The 27,596-nt window shown below is 31.8% G+C and overlaps 1 protein-coding gene across 5 annotated transcripts in view; it reads left to right on the top strand.

Annotated features, from left to right (window-relative positions):
- LOC145297819 (ceramide glucosyltransferase-like) overlaps positions 1–27,596 on the top strand; it is a 393,652-nt gene that overhangs the window by 183,048 nt on the left and 183,008 nt on the right. For all 5 annotated transcript variants that reach the window (XM_080144135.1, XM_080144131.1, XM_080144134.1 and 2 more), the window contains exon 2: positions 16,514–16,564. The gene's annotated coding sequence lies outside the window, so the exon portion shown is untranslated. The remainder of the gene's footprint in view (positions 1–16,513; positions 16,565–27,596) is intronic.

Here is a 27,596-nt window from a genome sequence, read left to right as displayed (position 1 = left end):
GAGAATCGAAACCAAAACGTTTAGCTTATGTCTTACTTTTTCTTTTGACGTTAATGCCTGAGCTGTGAAGACATGTTTGCTGCAAGGCTAAAAATCAAAACATGAACCAATAGCTATTACGTTACGCATGCATATTCCGTTGTTCGACCTTCACTTGGTAAATTCCATTTCTTTAATTTTCACACTTTTGCAGCAATTTTCCCCGGCTAAAACCCAAATATAAAGTTTTGCATGGGTTCTAATACCCTATATGTTTGTAGACCAAAAACTGACAGGTGTTTCGTAGGCAAAATTTTGTTAAACAAAAATACATCCGCATACATAAATATATATCGAAAGAGGTTTGTATTTACTATAATCTTTTTACACAAATATTACACAAGTATAAATCATGTAGAATATCTGCATGAATATAATTACACGTAATAGTTGACGAAAGACGACCATTCCATAAGAAAACCGAAAAAAAAACTAATAGGGAATTAATTAAAATGAATGTTTAAAAGGATATGCAAATTAGCTAGATCTTTTGATAGTGAATGCAATTTCACGGCCTATATATAACAATGTTGTATTTTCTTTGTAAATAAATAGAAAAAAATGTGTTTTAATATGACTATCGATGCACACCAAAATTTTTTGTTTTAATGTATAGATAAATATTGTGTTAGAGTTTGTTGCTATTTGTTGTTGTTGTTGTTGTTGAGTTTTGCGTTTTCGTTTATTTTTATTTTTATTATAAAGGAGGAAAAAATCAACTTTTACCAAATTTGATATCGGGCAACTCTTTTTTTACACTAAATATTTTGTATATAACCTATCTTTAAAGTTTTGGAATGCAAATTTGGGTGGGTGTATCGTCTAAATTGCAAAGTTTATCAAAAAGTAATCTATCCATGTTCCCGAGTCTGTATATTCAAAATTTCATATTGGTCAGTTTAAAGTAATCTTCCATTATGCTAAAGTTGTATTCCTGTCGGTTTGTTTGTTTGTTTGTTTGCAATTTGGTTAATATATACAAAATGATTTCTATATACACTATTTATTCAAAAGGAATGAACACTCAAGAGGTTATCTCATTTGCATATTACATTAAATAAAATCTGTTTTAATAATTATTTCTGAATTTTTAATGATTGGTTGGCTGTTTTTGTTTTACGGCATATCAACCCTTTTCGGGTTATTTAATGCCGAATCCAAAGATTTTGAAGAAAATTTTTTAATAGAATATATTTGTTGTTTTCAAGTCGGTTTCTATTTAATCCATAGTTGGAACCCTAACAGGTACTATCACTCCGGGTCAGAGTGGACCTAGGAGCAATGGTAATTAAAAGGTGACTCCACACTCGCCAAAGCCCGCAAGCTGGGGCCTCACCACTGGATATAGTTTAAGGTCATATCCAGGACTAGAATTTTTAATGGAAATTATTAATAGAATTATGTTACGTATTCTATTTGGAAATTTATTTTTTTAACAAGGTTTTAATTTTTAAAATTTTTTTAACAAGTTTTTAATTTTTTATTCGACACCACGTAGGTCTCTCGTCATTGTTCATCTCACCTGGTGTACAATTTTCTTCTTCCTTCGAGCGCATGCCGGCCACAAACAGCTGCTTCTCGTCCACGACTTTACACGACCATTTTCTTTGATGTCGACTTTTTTCTTCTGCCGGCCATGTCATGCATTTTTCTCTCTTTTTTTTTTCCTGTTGTGTCTCATACACACTTCCTAATTTGCATATGCACTTTTTCCGGCTGCTGCTGCTAATCTCTTCGCAAGCCAGTCATCTTTCGCGGCTGCTGCTATTTTCCGCGCACTCAAATGCATTATGTTACAGATGTAAAATTTTGATAGTTTGAAAAGTTTGACAAAAAAAAATGCAAATGAAACCTGGGTTATTTGACATAAATTTGGAATCCAGTAGATATCTCACTCCTGATGCAATTCTCTATCTATATAAGAGCCAGATACGTCCAAGGATGGAATACTGTTGCCACATATCGGCAGGCGCTGCTAGAAAAGACTTGTCCTGCCTTGATAGGGTTCAAAATAAACTTCGTGGCCTGGTGGGAGATGTCCTTTTCTCTTCGCTGCAACCTCTATCTCACAGAAGAGATGTTGCGAGTTTGTCTCTGCTTTATCGTTGTTTTCATGGAAAGTGTTCGACTGAGCTTCAATCTATGGTCCCCCCTCGCCAAACTTTCACAAGAAACACTAGACTAGCTGAAAACATTATCAATAATTTTCCCCACTGTTTATCTGTGCCTAAACCTAAACGTAGATTCCATGATCAAAGCTTCTTTCTTAGAACTGCACGCCTGTGGAATTGTCTTCCGTTTTCCTGCTTTCCAGCTGTCTATAATATGGTTGTCTTCAAGTCCAACGTGAACAAGTTTCTGATGAGCCGTTCCACTTAAGTTAACAAATTTACCGAACTTCCATTACTATTGATTACTATATTGTCCTTTTGACTACTCTACACTCTTTAACCCTTATCCTTGAGTGGCCGATCGGCCTTGATAAGTAAAATATGTAAAAAAAAAAAAAAAAATCTACAACTATGGTGGCATCGATCGAAAAAAAAAATACAACGCAAATAAAACAAACGCAGCATGTATCGCTTTAAACGATCATCATTTCAACACAAACCCGAATGGCTGATTAATGCTGTAAAAACCAAAATTACGATAGTGAAATTGAATATGCAACGAATTAAGGCTCAAGCTAATGGATGAATATGAAAGCCACGATTAACTGGTTTAAACAAAATCAAAAGTAATTATTCTTTTCATGTGACTTGTATGCATCGGTGAGTTCAATTTAGATGAATAATAATCTGTAGAAATCCACGAAAATCAGTGAATAATAATGATACATTATCAAAAAGGTCAGTTCTGTAATGATTGCGTTTGGACAATAAGAATGAACCAAATGTCGATGTAACAATGTGTTATTTATGCGGGTTACGGGGTACACTATGCATAATCTAGCTGACATACTAGTTCCGATAGATCACCGAAGTTAAGCAACGTTGAACCTGGTCAATATTAAAATGGGTGACCATTTGGGAATTCCAGATGCTGTATGTGTTCGTATCTCGGCATTGTTTCCAGTCATCCTGGACTTCTCTTTGTCACTGGACTCAAACAGTGCCGATTCAAGAGAGGTATTGCTTCACAATGGCACACGCAACCACCCTTACAGGGGGTATCCTTTGTCTCTTGTGACTGAGCTGCATTATTGATGTGTGGGGTTGAAGTCTGATATTATAGGGATATTTATGCTCGATAATATGTCAGATAAATATGACAAAGCAATGTACAAACTTTATAGGACATGGTAAAAATACAGCCCACAGATCACATCGGCCCTTTAGAAGCACACCTAACCCCCCTGCATGAAAGATATTCTATTTCATCATTTAATGGACAAAACATTCCATGAAAACTGTATAAACGTCTACCATTCATTTTTCCTTTCCATATTTCATCGATTTCAAAATTGATTGCATACAAGTCTTCTATTTTTAAATTTCCATAAATTTTTGTTGAACACTTTTGTTGCTTTGACTTGATGAAATTGTTGAAATCATTTCTGATTATAGTTTTTAACAGATCAGACTGTCTGAAGATATCAGCTTCCTAACTTAAATCCTATTGTCCCCCTTTTTTTTTTTTTTTGCAAAACTCAATCATGTTCTGCAAAGTCAAAACCAAACATATTTTTCTCTATAGAACAATCAAACTAAATCCAACACCATGAATTTGAAAATATAAAAAACTTGAAGCAAAAACATTCTTTTTCAAAATGACTAAATTTAGCATTAAATAAATTAAATTAAATTAAATAAAGGGTTGATGTGCCGTAAAAAAAAAAACTAATAAAACAACCAGATTATAGTCGAGATTCTTTGCCCTTTTTTACTTTTGGTTTTTGCTTCACAGATAGGGGCGGCTGTGACATGTAAGATATAGTCCCTTCTAATTAATAATTATCTTCCTTTCAGATAACACGAAAGCCCCCTCGCTCTTACCCATGCTTGACCATGTCTAATTATCCAGCTAAATGGACAACAGAAACCGGAAGTCAGAAAGAGTAGACGATCTTGACTATAATCTCATTTCTTAGCATGTTGTATGTCTCTCTGTTTATGAAACAAAAATATTCTGCGTTCATTTTTATTAAGAGTGCTCAACACGATGCTACATCTTATGCCGTCTGTCTGTGCAGTTTGATCGAAAAGGATGACGTCAGCCAGGTTTATTATTTCTTCTACACTCAAACAATATTTCCTCGATCGAACGTATTCTTTAACACTTCAATTACTGATGTGTGCTACCCCCCCCCCACTGTAACAGAGCGTATATAAGAAAATCAGCAGCAGCTGAAGAGTACATGACTGGCGAAGGTATTAGCAGCAGCGTTTGAGTGCGTATGCAAATTAACAAGTGTGTGCAGGCTTACGTGACAAGAAAAAGAAAAAAAGAAGGACACCGGTTGTTGGTTGTTTTTGTTTTACGGCATATCAACCCTTTTTGGGTTATTTAATGCCGAATCCAAAAATTTTGAAGAAAAATTTTTTTATTAGAATATATTTGTTGTTTTTCACGTCGGTTTCTATTTAACCTATAGTTGGGACCCTAACAGGTACTACCACTCCGGGTCAGAGTGGACCTGGGAGCAATGGTAATTAAAGGGTGGCTGCACACTCCCCAAAGCCCACAAGCTGGGGCCCTCACCACTGGATATAGTTTAAGGTCATATCCAGGACCCCCATTGAGGGACTTTTACCCTCTGCAGGGGGGCAGTCGGCGTATTTCAATGCCCCATCGACAGGGCCAAAAAGGACACCGGACAAGCAAAGTTTGTGCCGGAAAAGATGTGAAAAATCAATGGCTGACTCATGCCAGCGTGAGGCCGGATTAGATGGACATTTATCATTTTTTTCTACATTGAAACAACATTTCTTCGACTGAACACATTCTCTAGCACTTCAATTACTGATGTGTGCTCCCCCCCCCCAACAACATAAATTGATCTGCGTTTGATCTGCTTCATAGAAATACCGAAATATTACTAATGAAATGCACGAACAGCAGAGACACAAAGCAATGTTAGAAAAAAGTAATTATCGAAACTAGAAGGACCTGTGGAAATTCCATGGTGACATCTTTAATAGGCAATATATTGCTGCTGGTCATTTTGTGGACGTTCAGCGTGAATGGAGACCCCGTGATATTATTGTACCTATTTACAATGCCTCCCCACGGGACAGAGTTAGACACCAGGGTCGTTTTTTAACGTGGATTTATTGTATCCCTTTTGTTAAAACTGTAAAAGTATCCATCTAAGTAAACTCGCTAATGTAGTGTCAGAATGTATTGCCGTTTATATCCAAGATCCGTATAGGAGTCTGTGACATATTTCCATTGTATGGACGCCCGGCGTGAATGGAAACCCCACAATATCATCATACTATCTTTAAACAGAACAGATACTACACTTGGATCCTAGCTAGAAGATCAAGAAGGTATATTTTAGTTTCACGTACCTCCTAAAAGCGACATAATTTTTAAAACCTTTTTTTGCATTGTCTTCATTGATCGGGAGATCCTATTTATTAAAAAGGAGGATAGAAGGTGATAATATACTACGAACATTAAATCAGCGTATCTATATATTTTATGTTCGTAGTATGTTTTCACCTTCTATCCTCATTTTTAATAAATAGGATCTCCCGATCAAATAATTTATAATTTGGAAACCGTGAAACAAATACGTACGTATGTTAAAGGTACTATGGTTCTTAATATATATATATATAAATATATATATATATATATATATATATATATATATATATATATATATATATATATATATATATATAAATAATTTACAGCCAGACATAGCAACGGATCAAATAGGGTTCAAGGACCCCAGAAGCAAAATGAGAGGGACGACTTTGGGTTTACATCGGTTGATTTTTTTTATGCACACGTGATCAGTAAAGAAAACTAGTTTGGTTTTTCATCACAAACATGATTTTCAATATAAAGAGAAGATTTCTTTTTTTTTTTTCTGGGGTCTTTGAAACCTATTTGATCCTTTTGTCATTAATCCTTTTGCATCCTTTTGCATCTAAATAAATATTTCCTTATTTAATAAATTTCTTTATTTGATAGTTTGTTTATTTAGGTTTAACGTGACATCTATAAAATTTGTTCTAAGTTGCTAAATAAATTACAAAGTTGTCAACAAATCGATTGGATTTTCTTTACGTTATTTGCTTGAAATAGTTGTGAAATTTGGGCACCAGCCTGATAACTTCTCTATACAACTACGAAATAATGATTTTGCTTGGTGAGTCAGGTACTTAAAAAAGCTGTTCATTCAGTTTTGGTCATTAACATTTTTATAAATAGTAGGTTGTTAATTAAAAGGTGTGTGTGTGGGGGGGGTGTATTAATATGAATAGGCTTTAAAATATGAATGTGAAAACAAATACTCAAGTATTGCTGAGTCATTGAAGTAATTGAAAATTTTGAATGACAAAAATAAGTTTATTCTGTTTAGAACTTCCAGGAGTGCACAGAATGTCTTTTTGATGAAATAATGAAACACACATACATTAAAAATAAATTTTATATATATATATATATATATATATATAATGCGCAGTAATTAGTAGTATTATATAATATTATACAGTTATAAGTATTTATATATATATATATATATATATATATATATATATATATAAAGTGAGAATGTGTTTGTGTGTGTGAGGACACTTCTCAACCTATGTACTCAACGAACTTTTGATCTACAGATTTGAAATTTGGTATTTGGGGTACTAAGGTATGTGGAAAACTATTAAGTGGTCAAAATGGAAATAAACGGTACTAGGGCATAATTGGATTTGTTAACTGTTTCGCGACTTGTCCGAAATGACCCCAATTTTCTGCAAAAGTTGATTATTTCAGATGAAGCCTATTTTCATTTGAATGGATTTGTTAAACAAAGTTACAGATTTTGAGGTTCTGAAAATGCAAGGGCAATTCATCAAAAGCAGTTGCATCCCATAAAATGCACTGTATGGTGTGCAGTAATGGAGGATAAGATTATTCAACCTTTTTATTTTTTTGAAGATCAACACGAAAATGCTGTCACTGTTACTGGAGAGAGATACCGGACTGTGATTACAGACTTCCTGTGCCGACAAATTCCAAACCGGCCTGGATTATGGTTCTAACAAGATGGGGCAACGTCACATACGGAGAGAGACACTACGTTCCTCAGACTTGATTAACCCAACTTTTTCTTGTGGAGATATTTTAAAGAAAGAGTCTATGTTAACAAATCCCAAACCCTGCAAGAATGAAAGAAAACATCAGCAACGAAATAAGGGAGTTAAATCGCAATCCAGAGATTCTGCAATCTGTCATGAATAATGTTTTGGAAAGAGCACAAATACACAAAGCTGAAAAAGAGCAACATTAAAAGACATTTTTTTATATAAATAAAGATTGTTTGAATTTTGCGTTTTTTTTTTTAAATTTTCCAATATCGTAGTCAGATTGTGTTAGAATTACAGACAGATATAAAAAGTAAAGAAGCTATTGAATTTCCAAACCCTTCAGTGACTTTTTGGACACCTTGTATGTATGTATGTATGTATGTGTGTGTATATATATATATATATATATATATATATATATATATATATTAGTAATATGTAGTAAGACCAAATCTAAAACAAGGAGAGGTTTAAGATTCCTAAAATTCATCTTTTCAATTGTTCACATGCACTCATAACACAACGGATAAAAGTGCTAAGTTATAATCAGTTGTAAGTGATAGTCTTCCGGGGGTAGAAGACTGGCAATTAAATTACATCTATTATATAAAGTGCAGTTGTCTGCGTTTGTGACAGCTAAAAGTTCCAAACTACAAAACAAACACCCACAAAGTTAGTTTTTTTTTGTTTGTTTTTTTGATCAGCATTGTCACAGATGAATAATATCTAAAATTAAAAAAAAAAAATCATTCACTTTCGTCAGGATATTGATTATGTACTAAAGGAAAGTAATTCTGCTTTATTTTATTTTTTTTTTTTTTATTAAGGAGTGAATTCCCTGATGCATACCCATTTCTCGAGAATCTATAAAAACTAGTTGTGTGTCTGTTCAGAGAGAGGAATGGGCTGGGTGGAGAAGAAAGAGGGGGGTTGGGAAGAGGGAGGGGTAAACCGGGCTAGGAGGAAAAAGAGAAAGATAGAAGAGAAATATGTTGCACTTTTGCCCTGATCAACACCGGGTAGCACAACTAGTATAGAATATAGAATGAGTTCAAACAAAAGTCATATTTACAAGAGAAGATTTAGCATTTTTGATGTTTCACTGGTGTTAAGTAGATATGAGGCGTCTTCAATAAGTTTCCAGGCTTTTTTCATATGGCCACTTTTATTGATAATCCATATATGAAACTGGAGTTCTCTTTGGAGTAATCTCCTCCGGCTGCAATGCACTTGATGTACAGTTCCAACAACGCATGGAAGACTGCATGGAAGTTCTCTTGTGTGAGCGTGTCAATGACCCTTATCACGGCTTCTTTCATCTCCTCAATTGTCTAATAATGACAACCTCTAAGGTTTTCCTTGAGCTTAGGGAATGACCAAAAGTCACAGGGAGCAAGGTCTGGACTATAGGGAGGGTGAGGAACTGTCTTGATGCTCATATTCATCAAATAGTTTGTGACAATGATGGAGTTGTGAACTGGTCCATTTGTTCCTCACAAATAATTGTGTTCACAGTTCCCACACTGACATCAAACTGTGCACTTACTGTCTCTATAGACACATGACGGTCTTATCCATGAAATTCTTTATTTTGCCAATTAACGAGTGTTTTGGCTTCCTTACTCCATCCCTCAGAGACACTCTACCTTCCTTGAATCTCTGATGCCACTCAAAAAACTGATGCTCGATTCATGCAAGATGGTCCAAAAGCAGTCTGAAGCATTCCATACGTTTCTGTGGCATTTTCTCCCCAAGTTTAAAACAGAATTTTATTGATAAAATTCTTCTAAAGTGTTTTCGCATCCAGATTGCATTTTTTTTTAAATTCACCAGCTGTGACAATCAGGCTTTAGTAAGGTGTATTCCATTTTCTGCTGCAGCTGTTCATTTGAACCTGAAATCATAAAAATTGGTCAGTTATCTCAAAAGATGTATAGCAATAACATACTGAATTTTCAAAAGTACATGACAATTTTAAATGCCTGTACAAAAAAAAAAGTCTGGAAACTTATTTAAAGTACCTCGTATCTTCTATGTTTATTCAACAGAGTTATTTTTTAGTTAAGCAAGATTAAAGGATGTGTTTATGAATTTATTTTGATGAAATCAAAGTAGAATAAATAGTTGTGATTATGACCCAACGGGTCACGGGTTAATCTATTTTGTTGTGTCTTAAAAGAGATGTTAAATTGTAATTCAAAACGTCACAGCTTTGGTCAAAATGATTTTAACGTGTCCTACAAAGTCTTTATTTATTTATTTATGTTATTTTAACCCCCCCCCCAAAAAAAAAAAACAAAAACGACACCTGTCAAGTTTTAAGCAAATTGAATTCAACTGAAACTTTTGTTTTAAGTTTTTTTAAGGGATGCAGTGGATGCAGTGCACTGAGAAAAAAATAAAACGCAGATTCATTACATAAGAGTCTAAAAAGGAAAAAAAAAAAAGTCGAAATGTGAAAGGTTTGAAAATAAAATGTCCCTTTTGTAAATCGTGAAATTTACAGTGTTTCCCTCCACCTCATGAAACCATAGTAAAAATTAAAAAAAATAAAAAAATTAAAAAATCAGACATTTTAACTATTTTGTTAGAAACGTTGGATGACATTTGACCAGAATCTTTTTTTGTGTATTTTTTCAAGTTTTATTTGTTTTTGTGTCTTTGTTTGTTAATTTTTCATGCTTCAGTTTCCAGTGTTAAATGCGCAGATAAAATGGACACGTCTTAGGAATTAATTACCTTCAACTCTTTTTTTCGTATGTGGACTTTCCCATGGATGACTGTATGTTCAGTAACAATGCATGGAACATTGATTTTTTTTTTTTTTTTTTTTTTTTTTGCCTGGACTTCGTAATCTAGTATATCTATCAAAGTGAGAATGTGTGTGTGTGTGTGTGTGTGTGTGTGTGTGTGTGTGTGTGTGTGTGAACTTATATTTTTGATCTACAGACTCGGAATTTGGTATATAGGGTATTCAGACATGTTGAAAACTTTTTAATCGGTTTTCATCCGGAAAAATGCTGCTAAGGAGTCAAAATTGAAAAAAATTGATACTTATGGGGAGGGGGGGGTCATTGGATTTTTATGTTTGTCAACTGTTTCACGACTGCGCATTCGCGGTTGTGAAACATGACAGCTTCCTTATTTCAAGAATAAATAGTTTTGAAAACACTTTTTAAAAAACGCGGCAAGTTGATGTAATTGTTATTGTACTTGACTCACTGTCTTTTAGTTTTGGTTTCGATCTGAGCTAGTATATATATATATTTTTTTTTTTTTTTTTTTTTATTTACAAGAATTAATTGTTTAGAAAAAAAAATACTTGCATGCACTTATCTCATTTTCTTTCTGTTTTTTTTTACTTCATTTTTTTATAATTTTTTTTTAAAAAGGAATTTAACGTCACGATATTTCTGTTTACAATAAATAAGAATTCTGCATTAATAATATTTATATATAATATTTATACGTATTTGATGACCAGGCAACGCCGGGTAGCCTGCTTGTTTCTCAATAAAATATGCCACTAATAGTTAGAAAGATGAAGCAGTTATCAATCCTGGATGGCGAAGAAGTTTCGTTATTTTAGAACATAACGTTAAGCAGGTGTCAGTGTGAACGGTAAGACTAAAGGATGAATATGGATGGAATGTTGGAGCACAGGGTGGAGAAGGCGCTGGTATAATTACAAAAGTTAGGAGTGGGTGATAATCTATGGAACTAAGAGTTGAAGGCATGCGTTGCATGGTGAGAAATGATACGATGGACGTATGTATGTGTGTTAAAGACGGGTTTAGATCTGTTGACCTCAGGAAGATTAATTCTGGACAATAAAGAAAGATGTGTGTAGAACAGGAGCCTTTGATGTTGTGGTCACAATGAAAGAATAGATGTGTTTGTAGGGTTGGTTGATATGAACAGCTGTGGCCAGTGAGGGTTGACGACATGAGTTGTATGGAGAGAAAGGATATGGAAATGATATTATGGATGCATAATATATAATGTGATATATATTATTTAATATTATTTTACGTGCATAAAAGTATACCTATGGCGATCTGTTAATATATTTATGAATAATAAAAAGAGCTTATACGTCTTTAAAAAACGCTAAGGTACCAAAAAAAAACAAAAGCAACAGCGTTTCAAAGTTGTTAATATCACTAAAAAACGCCAACAACAAATCATATATATATATATATATATATATATATATATATATATATATATATATATATATATATATATATATATATAAACTATTTTGACTCCTTAGCAGCATTTTTCCGGATGAAAACCGATTTAAAAAATGTTCATGTCTGAATACCCTATATACCAAATTCCGAGTCTGTAGATCAAAAATTTGTTGAGTATATAAGTTGACACACACACACACACACACATATATATATATATATATATATATATATATATATATATATATATATATACATATATATATATATATATATACATATATATATATGTATATATATATATAAGATTGTTGGTTTATTTATTTTTTATTAGCGATTCTGTGGTATTTTTTTTTCTCTCTAAGCGCTTTTTAGGAGGGAAGTTATCTGCTCTTTGTTTACATTCTAGTCGACCCCCACTCCCATTTGGGACGTATTGTTTGTAATTATTAATATATTTTAAAATATTTATTTATTGTTTGTAATTATTAATATATTTTAAAATATTTATTTATTGTTTGTAATTTTTAATATATTTCAAACATTTATTTAAATATTTTTACGTGCATAAAAGGAAGTTTTCATAGACATACATGTTTTGTAGTATCATTTCTCTTCAGTATGGCTGAACTTGTTTATAAGGATCGAGCAGTGACGAGTTCGATCCTTATCAACAAGTTTAGCCATACTGAAGAGAAGTGATACTTCAGAACGTGCATGTCTATAGAAAACTTACTTTTATGCAACTAAAAATATTTAAATAATATATATATATATATATATATATATATATATATATATATATAGTTTTTGTTGTTGATTTTTTTAAACGATATTAAGGTTAACGTCTCCGCCTCGAAGATCCGGTGTTTTTCTTAGAAAGTCGTCCATTTTTTATTTGGACGTATTTTTTATTTATTATTTTTAAAAACAGTAATCTACGGACAAGCGTGTTTCGGAATCCTACTCCTCTTCAGCATAGCTTGACTGTTGTTGGGATTCGAACCCCGGACCTTATGTATTTCCGTCCAGCGCCCTAACCCATTGCGCTATGACGTCATAGACAATTTACTCTTTAGTTTAGTTTTTTTTTTTAAGTTTATCTGTTTATGTAGTTTTTGTTGTTGATTTTTTAAACGATATATAAGAACAGAATTTTAAAGTAGAATTTTACAAAAAGTTTTTATTATTCGGCAGAATACTCCAAAGCTGGGTGCTCCTTGATCCGCAGAGTTTCAAAGAATGCTATTTCTTCTCATCAGAGGGGAAAAAATTGTTAGCGAAATAATCAGAAAGTCACGTTAAAAGTATTAACATTTCTATGGGTTGAAACTTAGTTTTATGATATATATATATATATATATATTTATTTACTGTTTTGGGGAAAAGAATTCCAACAAAGTGCTCGATTACAAAGAAAAACCATTTCAATATAAGAGCTTAATATTCATTTATTTAAAATTGTGCAGAAGTTCAGAAAAACATTGGTACCGTCGGTTTCAAGCCCAACATAAGGGGGACCAGTTAATGGTAAATCGTAAATAATGTTAGGCTTTCGTCAGCCATGTTGCTATATATATATATATATATATATATATATATATATATATATATATAGTGTATTTAATGGTTATTGCTTTTCACTAAGGATTGTTATAAGCAGCCACCATCTACTTTTTCAAATGATTTATCAATTGCGATGCATGAGTACCACTTAAAATAACTCCATTCATTGCTTCATTATGGCAAAACTCCTTCAGTTTTATTGTTGGTTCAGACGCACAATTTTATGGCTTTCCTCTTGGCTCAGGTCGGTCTTGAAAATAATGAGATGCATGAAACCACAGAACTTTCTCCACTCCCCACCCCACACCTCACAGTGTCCATGGTTTGACATCACGAGTCATAGGCAGACAATTATTCCATCCAAATATTAAATGATGCGGATTTGAATGTTCGACAATGAAAATTGGACCTTTATAGTTTAGGAAGATTCAAATGACTTCTACTTTTTTTCCATCTCTCCTGAACACCAACCCAGTCTAATAACATTGGAAAAAGCAGTGACAATGTGGATATAAGCATAGAATATTAGATATAGATTTAAATTAGTGGCGTTAAGTGATTTCATAAGCGGAGGAGGTAAAATGAAAACAGTTTGAAAATTGGCGGAGTGAAATTGGCTTGACTAGTTGGATTATTTTGTTATTTTCACAATCTTTCGGGAATTTGCACGGATTTTAAATGGAGTCCATTATTTATTGCACAAGAACCCGTCACGTAATTTTAACGTGGTCCGAGAACCAACACGCGTTGTAGTTCTCAGCCGCAAAATTAGACAAAGAATAGAAAAGAACTTCAACTCACTTTTTCTTTAGTAACAACGACGTTTATTTCCTCATTTCCTGTGACGTCAGCGACGTGATTTCGAACGTTATTTTGTACCACATCTCCCCCATGATCGTTCGTCTTTTTTTGTTTTTTTATAGTCTTTTTTTTTTTCGCATTTGCATATAGACGTCCTCGCTATGTTACATGACAAATAAAGTATTCTGTAAAATTTAGTTGGAAGGTTCAATCCTCAGTGCGGGGGGTCGATACTTAGAATACAATCATGAATTATGTGGAGAATGTAACTTCTTAGTGTAAAATGGATGATAACATTTAATGCTTGTAAGACTAAGCTGCTCTCCTTTAACAATTATAACACGCATCTCCAATCACGGATATCCATTACAAATAACACCTACCTGAGAATTCTTCCTTCAAACTCCTCGGCTTAACATTCACGGGCAATATGAACTGAAACAAATACAATGAGGACATTGCAAAGGCTGCTGCAAAGAAGGTGGGTTCCCTCTATCGTGTTAGAAGACTATTCGCACCAGAGAGTATCCTGTACCTCTACAAGGCAACCATTCACCCATGCATGGAGTATTGTTGCCACATCTGGGCTGGTGCATCTACCACTAGCCTCTTTCTCTTGGATAGGGTCCAACGAAATGTCTTCAATCTAACAGGTCCCACTTGGTCAACTAAGCTCCAACCCCTGTCCCATCACCGCAATGTTGTATCTCTGTGCCTGTTTTACAAATATTTTAATGGAATGTGCTCTGATGAACTCGTTGCACTAGTGTCCCCTCGACGTACATATCCCCGACAAACCTGCTTAGCAATAAAATCTCACCCCTTCACTGTTGAGGTCTCTAAATGCCAGAAAGCTTTCTATTCTAATAGTTTCTGCCCGTGAACAGTTAGACTTTGGAATTCCTTTCCTGCTGCCTGCTTCCCTTCCTGTGCTGATACACACAAGTTTAAATGTAGCATAAACCAACATCTTGTTAATCTTTCCTAGGCATGATCCCAAATAGCTGCCCCTCACGTCCAAGTGGTGATATGCCTTGTTAGGGGGGAACGTGTATTAAAAAAAACCCAAAAGAACTTACAATTGAATTTTTTAAGTTCTTAAATTAATACGCCATGGGTCCTAGTGGGCAATTTTAGTATGAATTTTGGGAATTTTAAACCTTTTACCTGGTCATGGCTGACAGGACGAGAGCATTCTACGTCTTCTGATTTTTTTTTTTAGATGAGAATTGATAATTTGGATTAATCAGACTACTGTTCTCATCTGAAGTGTTATTGACACAACTTTTTTCTGTCGAACTCAGAAAATATACCCGAAATTTCGAACTGAACCATTTATTTAATTTCCGAAGGTAGCATGTTCTTGTTCCATCAGCCATGACTAAATGATTTCCAATTGTAGATTTGAGTGTCGCTCGCACTGAGAATTGAACGTTCAACCTTCAGAAGGATGTAACTTACAACTGAATTTTGCCAAGTTTGCAGATTCCTGAATTCGACAAGATACACCTGAAGAAAGTTGAAGGTTACAGTGACCGAAATGTTTTGAAAATAACACCTAAGATGAGGATAGTAGTCCGAACAATCCAAATAATACGTCATTTTGTTTTCGAGTGTATCGCTGAACAGACGATTAATTATTTGGTTCTTACAACTTGTGTCGTCGTAATTGATAGGTACACCTAACGAAACCGTAATCTGTGGTTGTTTTGTAAATTTCACAAAGAAACCAATTTCATCTGATATGGCGTCGAGTTTGTTGAGTAACGTGAAACATTTTTTCTACTTTGAATAACGATTTGTATCAAAATTTAAAATCATTTTTTGATTTTGACCTCATTTGTTCTTTCGGAAAACTTTGCAGATAAACAATTTAAACGGGAAAATGTTGTGGTTTAAATGTTCCTATTTACTTGCCTTCCCACGAGGACAGACTTAGACACAAGATCGGTTTTTAATGTGGGGAAGATCCAGCTCCCCAAAAGGGGCAATCTGGATAGGAACGAACATAAAAATTACCTCAGCCATGAAGTATTTCTCCTGCGCTGGCCGATGGCATAAAAGGTGAAGTGTAGCATCAGAACAGATACTACACTGTGATCTTGGCATGAAAGCCAAGAAAAGAAGAACGAGAAGACTTGGAAATAGTGAAATGAAATATATTAACAGAAAATACAGAAACGTATCTTGGTTGAATGGGACTCTGCTCATCTGGAAGGACAAAGTAAGGTTACGACTCGCTCCCACTGAGTCTCAGGTCCAGATGCTCGAACAGAGAAACTGGTTACCGGAAGTGACGTCAGAAATAGCCCACCGTCACCTCAACAGAAAGATTCGTTATTTCTTATTAGTATGCCGCCTGCTATATATATATATATTATACAATATTTTATATGTAGGATATTCTTACTTGCGTCAGGCAGTGTGATGCTATATTTTGAGGTGTCTTCCCTTCGTCAGGCGTGTGTTGGATTCTCATGCATGCATGGCAAGTTTTATTGTAGATGGAGCAGGTTCGCAGAAATTGAAAAATAATTTATCTATTTTGGATGCATAATGTATTAATATGTAAAAAAAAAAAAAGAAAAAAAAGAAGCAATTTATAGATTTAACATTTTTCTTTATCTATTTTTTTTTTTTTTTTTTCAGAAATGGATTTACTTTGTTAAGGAAATTTAAATTTTTGGTTTTCTGGAAATGGTAAGAAACCTTCCTTTTTTTTTATGAAATCAAATTCATTTATTATAAAATTATTTCAAAGTCGAACCGAAATTGCATTTCGCTGACAAATCAACATTTTTTATTGTTATACCGTGTTACTGGCATTACAACATGCTATAATTTATTTAAAAAAAAAAAAGAAATGACTTATTTCAGCTCGGACGACTACTAATATGAAACATATCCAAATAATCCTCACCAATCTTTCACGAAAAACCCCCATCTAGCTGAAACCACTGTTAATAATTTTCCCCACTCTTAATCTATGTCTAAATCAAAACGTAGATTCCATGAACAAAGCTTCTTTCTTAGAACTGCACACCTGTGGAACTCTCTTCCGTTTGCCTGTTTCCCACCTGACTACAACTTGGATGTCTTCAAGTACAACATAAACAAATTCCTGATGAATCGGCCCCTTAAGTAAGACATTTTATCAAATCTCCAATACCAACTATTACTAGGATACTATCCCAGTGATTACTGTACACGCAATAACAATTGCCGGACATACACAAAAAATGTTATAATTGCCTTTTATATATATATATATATATATATATATATACTAGCGAGGGGTACCCGGCGTTGCCCGGGTGTTTGGAGGTGTGTGGGGGGAGTTAAAAAAAAAAAAATATGAGGATCTAACCCGAACCCTTGAGGCAAAGTTGTAAATTAAAGTGTGAAAAAAAAAAAAAAGTGCGACGTTAACCATTGCCCCACCGCGAGATGCTAAAGGAAACACGTTTGAATTTATTTAATTACTTGGATTTGGCAGGTGCCCGTTTTATGACTTAATGAGGTCAAGTTTGACTGCGGGATAGTACCTCCATTTACTGCTGAACGCTTTTTTTTCTCCCCAAAATGTTAAAGGAAAAAGATTAACCCACATGCGGTGAGCGACAAATGTTGAATATTTATCTTCCTGAAATCGAGCAAATTAAATAGACAGGCGAGCTTCGTTGTTAACTGTGAGATATTACGATTTATATGTGATAAAGTTTTAAAAAGTTGTGAAGGATGATAAATTGAATATTTATTGAAATAAAAAATGCAATCGCTAAAATAATTTTTTGATTAATTCTATTTTGAGCTTCATTAATATTCACTCTTCCTTCTCTTCGCTCACACTGCATAGTCTGGTTCCACCTCTCTGCATTCATAACATAATCAGCCCCCCCCCCCTGTTGATTTGGCACCTGAGACTTTTATCTTGTTTGTCAAATTGTGAACACTCTTTTTCTAATTCACACAAAAAAAAAAAAACGAACATCTTTTTATATTCTGCCTACGTCAAATGCGATCTACGCCAATAAAATTAACTGATTTGCATATAAATGTGCAAAAGGACATTTTATTAATTAACAATACATTTTTTCTCGTTTTACTATTAATATCACGTCCTGTAATTGTGTTTCAAAAAACAAATTTCATTTTGTGGCAAAATGCTTAGAATTTGTGATCATGAATTATTTTCTGCAATTTTACTATGGCTGGATTGGTTAGATTATGAAGGAGTTCCGATCCATTTTACATTGTAAATTATAAACGAAGCACCTCCTCCCCACCCCCTACCCTAAAAACGAAACCTGTATGTATAACCTTGCTTAGACAACAATTTTTTTTTGTTTATCAAAAGATTCCCAGGCAACGCCGTGTAGATAGTTATGCTTATCACTTATGAATAAAAAATCTTCAAATATTTTGATGCCTTCATCTTTTTCCTCTTCACCAATTTCATCCTTTTTTTTTTTTTTTTTCAATTACATTTTCATCCCAAACAAGGCACATTGCCACTTTGATGTAGGGGGCTACTATCAGGGACATAATCTACAGGTGTACTATATGGGGAGTTGGGCAGCAAGATGTCGATTCACGTTACACTTGAACTTCTGCATGTCAGTACAGTTGGGGAAGCAGGAACCTGGAAGGGAATTCCAAAATCTAGCGGTTCTGGGGAAGAAACTACTAGGGATCTCTACTGTGAAGGGGTGGGATTTAGCTGCTTGTCAGGTTTGTCGGGGGTATTTATGTCGAGGGGGTACAAGTGCTTGCAGTTCGTCGGAGCATTCACCGTTAAAGTACTTGTAGAACAGTCAGAGGGATGCTGCATTTTGGACTTTTCATCATCTTCATCATTTTTTGCTTTTTTCTTCATCTTCATCATATTGTACTCCTTTTCTCTTCATCTTTTTTCTCTTCATCTTTTGCATCTTCATTTATTTTTTAATCTTTTTCCTTTTCATTTCTTCATCTTCTTTGATTCTTCATCTTATTCATTTATTTTGCATCTTCATCTCCACTCCATCACTTTTGTTTGGCTAATAAGTTTCTCCTCATCTTTTAAAATCATTTCATTTCTAAATAAAACTAAAAAAAATCTTGACAGGAAACAAACGTTAACTTTTTTCTTTGTGAAAATTTCTTGTTTTTGTTTTCCGTCTTTCTCTTGGAGACTTTCTGTCTGCACTTATCACCAGCATCTTCATCTTTACTTCCAGGATGCCCACTACCGCCACATTCTTTTTTTATTAAAGAAAATGTATAAATTATTGGTTTTCTGTCTGGGATTGCAAATATTACCCCCCCCCCGTTTTTATATACAAAGAATTTAACCTTTTTGGTACCATTCTTTTATTTCTTTTCTTATAAAATAAAATACTGGCCGATTGCAATTTAATATACAAGAAACGGATGAGTTTTTTTGTTGGGGAGAGGTCCATATTGATTTTTTTTTTTTTTTTTTTTAATGTTTTCATGGATTTTTTTTCCACTAAGGCAATCTCTTGGTGAAAGTAAGCAAGAGAGATGGAGGTGTTGATATTTGTGTTGTGTTTCTCTAGATCTGACAGAACTGCACGCCTGTGGAACTCTGTTCCGTCTGCCTGCTTCCCTCCGGACTACAACTTGGATGTCTTCAAGTCCAATGTTAACAAATTCCTAATGAACCGCCCCCTTAATTAAACACTTCATCAAATCTCCACACTAACGTAATGTACTTGCAATAACCCTTATCCCTGAGTGACTTCCGGGCCTTGATAAGTGGTGATCACTGTGTAAAAAAAAAAAAAAAAGTTTGGGAGGCATTTACACTCACACGTACAGTGGTACTCTCATTCTATCCGATCGACTCTATCAACTAATGCTCTTTGCATATGTGTCCTTTTATATTCTCTTCAGACAATTTTTATATTCTCCTTTCTTCTTTTATGCAACATTTTGGGTCTAGATAAGTGGTGACTCTTTAGAATTGACAACAATTCGAACATTTCTGCTTTTGCATCAATTTTTGCTCATTAAACTTGATTCGTAATTTCTTCATCCGATAAACAATAAGCAATCATGAATAGAAATAAAACATCAATCAATAAACAAAGTTAAACCATTTTGATTAAGAAACGAAGCATTCAAGAGTTCAAGTATTCAAATCTGATACCCAGTTTAATCATTTATACTAAACAGTTTCACATGTACTTCCGGCAACAATGTTAAAGGGTTAGTAAATATATATATATATATATATATATATATATATATATATATATATACCGTTTCTGAATTTTTGAGATGAGGATTGGTTATATGTATTATTATTCATCGGACTACTGTTCTCATCTTGAGTGTGATTTTTCACTACGTTTCGGTCGATATAACCTCCGACCTTCTTCAGGTGTATCTTGTCAAATTCGGGAATTTGGACGGAATTTCGAGCGGAACTCTTTATTTACTTCACGGGTTAGCATGCTCTCATTCAGTCAGCCATGACTGGATAGAGGCCGTAAGTAATTCGCAAATGTATATTTCGGTCGCCCACACTGAGGATTGAACCTTCAACCTTCAGGAGAATATCACTTTTACAAATGAGGTTAAAGTAGTTGGAAAAATCAATTGTAAAAGTGATTTTCTCCTGAAGGAAAGCATATCAAAGGTGGGTTGTTCGTTGGTTACGACGAATGACCTGGGTTCGTCCACCGGATATCGACTGGCAGCTTATGGCTTAGTCTTCTGGTATTTATTCAGATTTGAATAGTCCATTAGTAGGTAACATAGGTAAGTTCTGCCAACCCCCCTCCCAATCTGATGACTCCGGATGGACCATGAATGGCTTCGTGATTTTCTTTTTCCTGCCCAAATGTTATGGTTCTGGTGTGATTTGGGGAAGCTCAATATCAAATGTGTCATAGACGGTTTCAATAGCCTCTATGTCTTGGGGGATTTATTGTTCAGAGCGAAATTTTTTATTTTGCAATAAAAACGTTTTATTGCCATTTTCTGGTGTATTAATCATGAGAATTTAATAAAACAATTACTTGTGTGGGTAGACGCTGCCACTTAAGGAGCAATAAACCTCACCTAGGACCCCTCCCCTGACTTGTAATAATCCCTCAGACAAGGGGCGATATTGTCCCAAAGGTTGCTGTTATCCTGATGAACTGTCTATTTTGAAAAGACACCGGGTAAAACAGTTCTTCCATATTGTGGAAAAACAGTTTGAGTGCTACTATTTTGCTGCATGTAATATTATTTTGCTGCATGTAATATTATTTTGCTGCACGTAATATTATTTTGCTGCACGTAATATTATTTTGCTGCACATAATATTATTTTGCTGCACATAATATTATTTTGCTGCACGTAATATTATTTTGCTGCACATAATATTATTTTGCTGCACATAATATTATTTTGCTGCACGTAATATTATTTTGCTGCATGTAATATTATTTTGCTGCACATAATATTATTTTGCTGCACGTAATATTATTTTGCTGCATGTAATATTATTTTGCTGCATGTAATATTATTTTGCTGCACATAATATTATTTTGCTGCACGTAATATTATTTTGCTGCATGTAATATTATTTTGCTGCACATAATATTATTTTGCTGCCCGTAATATTATTTTGCTGCACATAATATTATTTTGCTGCACATAATATTATTTTGCTGCATGTAATATTATTTTGCTGCATGTAATATTATTTTGCTGCACGTAATATTATTTTGCTGCCCGTAATATTATTTTGCTGCACATAATATTATTTTGCTGCACATAATATTATTTTGCTGCACGTAATATTATTTTGCTGCATGTAATATTATTTTGCTGCATGTAATATTATTTTGCTGCATGTAATATTATTTTGCTGCATGTAATATTATTTTGCTGCACATAATATTATTTTGCTGCCCGTAATATTATTTTGCGGCACATAATATTATTTTGCTGCACATAATATTATTTTGCTGCATGTAATATTATTTTGCTGCATGTAATATTATTTTGCTGCACGTAATATTATTTTGCTGCCCGTAATATTATTTTGCTGCACATAATATTATTTTGCTGCACATAATATTATTTTGCTGCACATAATATTATTTTGCTGCCCGTAATATTATTTTGCTGCACATAATATTATTTTGCTGCACATAATATTATTTTGCTGCATGTAATATTATTTTGCTGCATGTAATATTATTTTGCTGCACGTAATATTATTTTGCTGCATGTAATATTATTTTGCTGCATGTAATATTATTTTGCTGCACATAATATTATTTTGCTGCACGTAATATTATTTTGCTGCATGTAATATTATTTTGCTGCACATAATATTATTTTGCTGCATGTAATATTATTTTGCTGCATGTAATATTATTTTGCTGCACGTAATATTATTTTGCTGCACGTAATATTATTTTGCTGCATGTAATATTATTTTGCTGCACATAATATTATTTTGCTGCCCGTAATATTATTTTGCTGCACATAATATTATTTTGCTGCACATAATATTATTTTGCTGCATGTAATATTATTTTGCTGCATGTAATATTATTTTGCTGCACGTAATATTATTTTGCTGCCCGTAATATTATTTTGCTGCACATAATATTATTTTGCTGCACATAATATTATTTTGCTGCACATAATATTATTTTGCTGCCCGTAATATTATTTTGCTGCACATAATATTATTTTGCTGCACATAATATTATTTTGCTGCACATAATATTATTTTGCTGCATGTAATATTATTTTGCTGCACGTAATATTATTTTGCTGCATGTAATATTATTTTGCTGCATGTAATATTATTTTGCTGCACATAATATTATTTTGCTGCACGTAATATTATTTTGCTGCACATAGTATTATTTTGCTGCCCGTAATATTATTTTGCTGCACATAATATTATTTTGCTGCACATAATATTATTTTGCTGCATGTAATATTATTTTGCTGCATGTAATATTATTTTGCTGCATGTAATATTATTTTGCTGCATGTAATATTATTTTGCTGCATGTAATATTATTTTGCTGCACATAATATTATTTTGCTGCACATAATATTATTTTGCTGCACATAATATTATTTTGCTGCATGTAATATTATTTTGCTGCACATAATATTATTTTGCTGCACGTAATATTATTTTGCTGCATGTAATATTATTTTGCTGCATGTAATATTATTTTGCTGCATGTAATATTATTTTGCTGCACATAATATTATTTTGCTGCACGTAATATTATTTTGCTGCACGTAATATTATTTTGCTGCATGTAATATTATTTTGCTGCACATAATATTATTTTGCTGCACATAATATTATTTTGCTGCACGTAATATTATTTTGCTGCACATAATATTATTTTGCTGCATGTAATATTATTTTGCTGCACATAATATTATTTTGCTGCATGTAATATTATTTTGCTGCACATAATATTATTTTGCTGCACGTAATATTATTTTGGCTGCACATAATATTATTTTGCTGCATGTAATATTATTTTGCTGCACATAATATTATTTTGCTGCACGTAATATTATTTTGGCTGCACATAATATTATTTTGCTGCATGTAATATTATTTTGCTGCATGTAATATTATTTTGCTGCATATAATATCTTTGAGTGACATTGACTCTCGATAAATAATGTTCCAATACTGGGAAAAATAGGGTTGTCGACTGGTACGTGTTGCTGTATAGCTGGAGTTTAGTGGTGGTGTAGTTAAAGTGTTGATAAAAAAATAGACATTTACGACTGGGTTGGTTGGCGTCATCACTTTAGGACTAGCGATATAGTATCCTGCCTGATTTTGGTTTCTTGGTTTGTGGTCAGGTGCTGTTCTCATTCTCGTTAGGGGATTAGAGTTAGTTTTGTTCTACAACAGAATCAGTTGGTTTGCGCCTTCTGTTTGGCTTTTTGTGGCCTGGATCAAGAAAAGTTTCCTTTTTCAAGGCATTGGTATCTGTTGTACTTTTTGTTTTGCAAAAATTATTGATTAGTTGGTTCCATAATTTAAATTCATGAATCCAGTCCGAGCCCAGCAGGTTCGTGGTATTTCTTAATACATTAGCTTTTAATTTTTTCGTCTTTCCCAATAACGTAATGTTCGCTAAATATTCACTTTCGCAGTTAATTTGCGTCCCATTAATAAATTAGTTAAATGGTCCATAATGGAGGAGAGGGAAGGTAAGCGCATTCTTGATTCTACAAAAATCTTTGCTGTTTTGCATGTTCTCAGCATCGTGGTTTTATTCAGTTTCTTCCAGGTATTTAATTTTACTATCGAAAGGTCGGAATCCGAATCAAGTTACATATTTTCGCAAACCTTCTTCGTTATTTTCAGTCTCCGCCAAACACGCTCAGGTTTTGTATTTAATTTGATTTTTGCGTCCTACTTTTTTTTTTACATATTAAACATTTTCTTGATAAATATGGACAGTCCTTAACTCAATGCAAATTATCACATCGATTACACAGAGACGGGATTTTTCTTTCTTCAAATTCTTTCTTAACTGTGTGCCAATATGTGTCTTTTTTTTTCCCTAACTTGTCTTTCTTTTTTTTACATGTTTTTAAATTGTCTGTGTTTTTTTTTTTTACATGTTTTTAAATTGTCTGTGTTTTTTTTTTACATGTTTTTAAATTGTCTGTGTTTTTTTTTTTACATGTTTTTAAATTGTCTGTGTTTTTTTTTACATGTTTTTAAATTGTCTGTGTTTTTTTTTTTACATGTTTTTAAATTGTCTGTGTTTTACATGTTTTTAAATTGTCTGTGTTTTTTTTTTACATGTTTTTAAATTGTCTGTGTTTTTTTTTTTACATGTTTTTAAATTGTCTGTGTTTTTTTTTACATGTTTTTAAATTGTCTGTGTTTTTTTTACATGTTTTTAAATTGTCTGTGTTTTTTTTACATGTTTTTAAATTGTCTGTGTTTTTTTTTTTACATGTTTTTAAATTGTCTGTGTTTTTTTTTTACATGTTTTTAAATTGTCTGTGTTTTTTTTACATGTTTTTAAATTGTCTGTGTTTTTTTTTTACATGTTTTTAAATTGTCTGTGTTTTTTTTTTTACATGTTTTTAAATTGTCTGTGTTTTTTTTTTACATGTTTTTAAATTGTCTGTGTTTTTTTTTTACATGTTTTTAAATTGTCTGTGTTTTTTTTTTACATGTTTTTAAATTGTCTGTGTTTTTTTTTTTACATGTTTTTAAATTGTCTGTGTTTTTTTTTTACATGTTTTTAAATTGTCTGTGTTTTTTTTTTACATGTTTTTAAATTGTCTGTGTTTTTTTTTTACATGTTTTTAAATTGTCTGTGTTTTTTTTTTACATGTTTTTAAATTGTCTGTGTTTTTTTTTTACATGTTTTTAAATTGTCTGTGTTTTTTTTTACATGTTTTTAAATTGTCTGTGTTTTTTTTTACATGTTTTTAAATTGTCTGTGTTTTTTTTTACATGTTTTTAAATTGTCTGTGTTTTTTTTTTTACATGTTTTTAAATTGTCTGTGTTTTTTTTTACATGTTTTTAAATTGTCTGTGTTTTTTTTTTACATGTTTTTAAATTGTCTGTGTTTTTTTTTTACATGTTTTTAAATTGTCTGTGTTTTTTTTTTACATGTTTTTAAATTGTCTGTGTTTTTTTTTACATGTTTTTAAATTGTCTGTGTTTTTTTTTACATGTTTTTAAATTGTCTGTGTTTTTTTTTACATGTTTTTAAATTGTCTGTGTTTTTTTTTTACATGTTTTTAAATTGTCTGTGTTTTTTTTTACATGTTTTTAAATTGTCTGTTTTTTTTTTTTACATGTTTTTAAATTGTCTGTGTTTTTTTTTTACATGTTTTTAAATTGTCTGTGTTTTTTTTTTACATGTTTTTAAATTGTCTGTGTTTTTTTTACATGTTTTTAAATTGTCTGTGTTTTTTTTTTTACATGTTTTTAAATTGTCTGTGTTTTTTTTTTACATGTTTTTAAATTGTCTGTGTTTTTTTTTACATGTTTTTAAATTGTCTGTGTTTTTTTTTTACATGTTTTTAAATTGTCTGTGTTTTTTTTTTACATGTTTTTAAATTGTCTGTGTTTTTTTTTACATGTTTTTAAATTGTCTGTGTTTTTTTTTTACATGTTTTTAAATTGTCTGTGTTTTTTTTTTACATGTTTTTAAATTGTCTGTGTTTTTTTTTTTTACATGTTTTTAAATTGTCTGTGTTTTTTTTTTACATGTTTTTAAATTGTCTGTGTTTTTTTTTTACATGTTTTTAAATTGTCTGTGTTTTTTTTTTACATGTTTTTAAATTGTCTGTGTTTTTTTTTTACATGTTTTTAAATTGTCTGTGTTTTTTTTTTACATGTTTTTAAATTGTCTGTGTTTTTTTTTACATGTTTTTAAATTGTCTGTGTTTTTTTTTACATGTTTTTAAATTGTCTGTGTTTTTTTTTACATGTTTTTAAATTGTCTGTGTTTTTTTTTTACATGTTTTTAAATTGTCTGTGTTTTTTTTTTACATGTTTTTAAATTGTCTGTGTTTTTTTTTTACATGTTTTTAAATTGTCTGTGTTTTTTTTTTACATGTTTTTAAATTGTCTGTGTTTTTTTTTTACATGTTTTTAAATTGTCTGTGTTTTTTTTTACATGTTTTTAAATTGTCTGTGTTTTTTTTTACATGTTTTTAAATTGTCTGTGTTTTTTTTTACATGTTTTTAAATTGTCTGTGTTTTTTTTTTACATGTTTTTAAATTGTCTGTGTTTTTTTTTTACATGTTTTTAAATTGTCTGTTTTTTTTTTTACATGTTTTTAAATTGTCTGTGTTTTTTTTTTACATGTTTTTAAATTGTCTGTGTTTTTTTTTTACATGTTTTTAAATTGTCTGTGTTTTTTTTTACATGTTTTTAAATTGTCTGTGTTTTTTTTACATGTTTTTAAATTGTCTGTGTTTTTTTTACATGTTTTTAAATTGTCTGTGTTTTTTTTTTTACATGTTTTTAAATTGTCTGTGTTTTTTTTTTACATGTTTTTAAATTGTCTGTGTTTTTTTTTACATGTTTTTAAATTGTCTGTGTTTTTTTTTTTACATGTTTTTAAATTGTCTGTGTTTTTTTTTTTTACATGTTTTTAAATTGTCTGTGTTTTTTTTTACATGTTTTTAAATTGTCTGTGTTTTTTTTTACATGTTTTTAAATTGTCTGTGTTTTTTTTTTTACATGTTTTTAAATTGTCTGTGTTTTTTTTTTACATGTTTTTAAATTGTCTGTGTTTTTTTTTTACATGTTTTTAAATTGTCTGTGTTTTTTTTTTACATGTTTTTAAATTGTCTGTGTTTTTTTTTTACATGTTTTTAAATTGTCTGTGTTTTTTTTTACATGTTTTTAAATTGTCTGTGTTTTTTTTTACATGTTTTTAAATTGTCTGTGTTTTTTTTTACATGTTTTTAAATTGTCTGTGTTTTTTTTTTACATGTTTTTAAATTGTCTGTGTTTTTTTTTTACATGTTTTTAAATTGTCTGTTTTTTTTTTTTACATGTTTTTAAATTGTCTGTGTTTTTTTTTTACATGTTTTTAAATTGTCTGTGTTTTTTTTTTACATGTTTTTAAATTGTCTGTGTTTTTTTTTACATGTTTTTAAATTGTCTGTGTTTTTTTTACATGTTTTTAAATTGTCTGTGTTTTTTTTACATGTTTTTAAATTGTCTGTGTTTTTTTTTTTACATG

The sequence above is a fragment of the Euprymna scolopes genome, chromosome 18, assembly GCF_053919585.1.
Source record: "Euprymna scolopes isolate OS-2025 chromosome 18, ASM5391958v1, whole genome shotgun sequence".
Lineage (NCBI taxonomy): Eukaryota > Metazoa > Mollusca > Cephalopoda > Sepiida > Sepiolidae > Euprymna > Euprymna scolopes.
The sequence above is the reverse complement of the archived record's forward strand: the minus strand, read 5'-3'. Positions and strand labels throughout refer to the sequence as shown.